The 3,968-nt window shown below is 33.9% G+C and overlaps 1 pseudogene; it reads right to left on the bottom strand.

Annotated features, from left to right (window-relative positions):
* Positions 1-779: 779 nt before the first annotated feature.
* LOC149260814 (cytochrome P450 782C1-like) lies at positions 780-3,754 on the bottom strand (annotated as a pseudogene).
* Between the last annotated feature and the right edge of the window lie 214 nt (positions 3,755-3,968).

Below are 3,968 nucleotides of genomic sequence, written 5' to 3'. Positions count from 1 at the left end.
ATATATATATATATATATATATATATATATATATATATATATATATATATATATATATATATATATATATATATATATATATATATATATATATATATATATATATATCGAGAGAGAGAGAGAGAGACTTTGTACTTAAAACTAAGCCCAAGGAGCAAGTAGCCAACATAATAGAAAGGGAACCTTCAACAATGATAGAGGATGGAATAAAAGACTTGAAGGGGTCAATCATATAGCATAATGGCTAACGGCCAGTACCAAAGACAGTGAAATGGTCATCATTCCAAAATGTGAAACAATCATTTTACTTTTAATAATAAAATAATATCATAACCCTTAAAAGCATTAACATTAAATGAGAGTTCTTAATTCCATTAATATTTATAGCTAATAAAATATGATAGTCTTTTAAAAGCATTAAAATTAATATGAGAATTCTTAAATGAAAGCATAATATTTATAGCTATATATGAAGTCTTTGAAATTGAAAAAAAATATTGAATTTTAAAATGAAAGCATAGGAAGTGGTTATTATAGTGTTTCCTTTTATATATAAAATGATGATGTATTTGATTATAATCATTATGACATACATTATTAGAGTACATCTAATGCAACAATTAATACACAACCATAAACCCGACTCAATCACTCCATGAGATATGACATAGTAACCCAATAGTTCGCAGACAAAACCTCTAGTACGATGTCCAACTTTTGTCCATGTTGGAATGAAACATTCACTACACATTGAGAGCATTGTGAGCCCCATGACTTGGTCAAGGTGTAGTGAATTCAAGTAATGGGAACTTCATGGGGCCAGTAACTCCAAATCCTTCCTCCATGTTAAAATTGACCTCGCCCTCCGGAAGTGACCAGTCGAACGTGTGCACAAGAAGGGATACAATGTGTTTCATCTTAACGTATGCCATGTTCACAGCTGGGCACCTCCACCTCCTAGAGGAAGAGAATCTGAAATCATTCCCTTCGATATTTATATTGATCGTTGATCCATCTTCAAATCTTTCAGCCTTGAATTCGAAAGGCTCGTCCCACAATTTTGGGTCATGTGCAAGACCCTATATGTTTACAAACATAACACATTTAGAGGGGATTCTATAGCATGCGACATCCATAACCTCTTCATTAAGATGGGGATCCGTCAACGGAACTGATGGATGGAGACGAAGAGCTTCCTTCATGAGGAAATCCAAGTATGGAATCTGCCACATGTTAGGTTCATCCACCAACCAACCATCACCCACAACTTTGTATATTTCCCCTTGTAGTTTTTTCAAAACCCTCTCATTTTGAATCAGTTATGCCATCTCCTATTCAATTTCAGTTGTTGTGATATCTGTGCTAAACAAAAACACCTCCTAACACACGCAAACACAAATTTAGAATGAGTTGTAAATTTCAAAGTTTGAAACAAATTTAAGAAGCCTACCATCATTAATCCCAATAGGTATCTTTCTGAGCGCTGTTCTTGGCCTTAGAGGGACAACAGAATATGCACAAAAACCTTGGTCTCCTAGCTCATACTCACGTATGATTATTTTTCAAGGTCATGCCTATGGTTGTTTATAATGACCATGTAAACTAACTCCCATTTTTTGTTAGGAGCAAGGTCACTAATAATTAAGGCACCAATGAGAAGCACAACCCTTTTCACGTCTTCCATGAATGATTCCATTTTCTTCGCTATAGGATGGGGGATTGAGTATATTTGCTTCCAAATAGCATCCGAGATAATAAAATGAAACAGAGAGCAATCTCATCCTTGTTCAACAACCTATTGCAAAAATTCCACACTCAATTTTTCAATTTGAAATCCCCCAGGCACTAAGGTATTTGAAATCCATGGTGGAGATATAGCATTGAATGCATTTAAGTTCATTTGCATTGGCTTCAAGGAGTAAGAGTTGTGGAATAATTTTAAATTAGGAGAGCTATCAAGTTTCCAAAATATTGAAAGTATCAACGGAGATGGATGAGGGCCCGCTAGCGACGTCAACAAGCTTGAGCAACCTGCAATCGAGATAAGCTCGACGATTAACTATGGTCACCATGGTCAACCATTGTGAACCATAGTTGACTCTAGTTATTTGACCATCGTCAACTATGGCTAATCATGTTCAACCATGGGAAATGTAGGTCAACCATGGTCAATCATGGTCATATTTGGTCAACCATAGTCACCATAATCATCCATTAAAATCCATGGTGAACCCATGCTCAACATGGCCAACAATGGTTAATATGGTTAAACATGGTAAAACATGTTCAATGGTAGCCATTCATTATCAATATAGAAAACCATGATATATCATAAAATACTATGGTGATCCGTGGTCAAATTAGATAAACCATGTTCACCCATGGTTAAGCCATGCTCACCCACAGTCAATGTTTAAAAATGTTTAATAATATCAATATTAATATGGTTTAAAACACATTTGTTTATTAATGCATTTGTTTATATTTGATTATGTTAGATTATGTTTGACTATGCTTAACAATCAACACTCTTCAACTTCAAGCAAACATAAGAAAATTTTCTTACTATTAATTAATAATAATAGTCAAACATAGTCGACCACATTAGCCAAACATAGTGAGACAAAGTCAACCTTTATAATCAATGTTTAAATAATTATCGTGATAAAAAATAGTCAACCCTATGTTTACATATTTAAGAGTAGTAATACTTGTTCACTCATAGTCATCCTTAGTCAATGTATCTCAACCATGTTCAATTATAGTCAACTATGGTTGTATAAAGTGAAACATTGTTAACCTTAGTCAACTAAGTTTTCGCTTGGTCGAACACAATCAAGATTTAAAAAGGTTTTAGAATAAAAATATTAATATTAATAAAGTTGACTAATAATAACCACAATAATAGCAATGTGACATCAGAATTGTACATAAATCTATCCATGCCGCAATGTGAAAAACATTATCGCAATGTTGCATTACATTGTAATTTATCCAACCCCACAATGTGACATTACAAAATTATTTCACCATATTTACTCATGTGGTTAACTATGTTTGACTATGAACACTCTTCATCCTTGGTCAAAGATAATCACCTATTAATATTATTAATTAATTTAATAATAAAACATGTTGTGACATCATAATGGTACATAAATCTATTTGACGTCACAATGTGACAAACATTGTCTTAATGTGACATTGTATTGCAATTTATCCAACATCACAATGCGACATTACAAAATTAATTAACCACATTTACTAATGTGGTTGACTATTTTTGACTATGTTTGAATATTAACCATATTTGATCAAATTTGGTGAGCCCTATATTAACCATATTTAAAATTAGTCGACCTTGTTCACTCATAATTGTCTTCTGTCAAGTTAACTTGACCATATTCAATTATAGTTAACCATGGTTGAACATATGCAAACATTTTCAACCTTAGTTAATTAAGGTCATCATTGGTCGGTCATAATCAAGATGTAATAATATTTAAAAATAATAATAATAATACTAATAAAGTTGAATAATAATAATAATATGAGTAGGAACCTTTAGGTTGAATGTGGTTCTCGTAATTGAAAGGGAATTATGGAACTCTGGAACCTACACGAAAAGGGTTAGGGTTTTTGTTACTGCAGACATGCTGAATCCTGCCCTCCTGTTGCTGTCAACCTGAACTAGCTACTTTCCCTTGTACCAGTCGCTGACTTCATTCACTATTCTCCCCGTTAACGGCTTCATCTCCTAACCCGTGAGTCCGTTCTACGGTTTTACCTGCCTTCCCTATCAGCCTTGGTACATTGCAACGGTTATTCTCATTCTTCGGAGGCACTTGGCGAGTTTACTTTGGGAGCACCTATGGATTTGGATATGGAAGACTACTCAGAGGACCCATTGGAAGGTGTCTCATTTTGGGAAACTCCACATGCGACCACGGAAGGTCTGCTACCCTACA

Source organism: Pinus tabuliformis, chromosome 6 (assembly GCF_031772625.1).
Source record: "Pinus tabuliformis cultivar Carrire ecotype Pingquan chromosome 6, CPIR1, whole genome shotgun sequence".
NCBI lineage: Eukaryota > Viridiplantae > Streptophyta > Pinopsida > Pinales > Pinaceae > Pinus > Pinus tabuliformis.
This window is presented reverse-complemented; position numbering and strand designations above follow the sequence as displayed.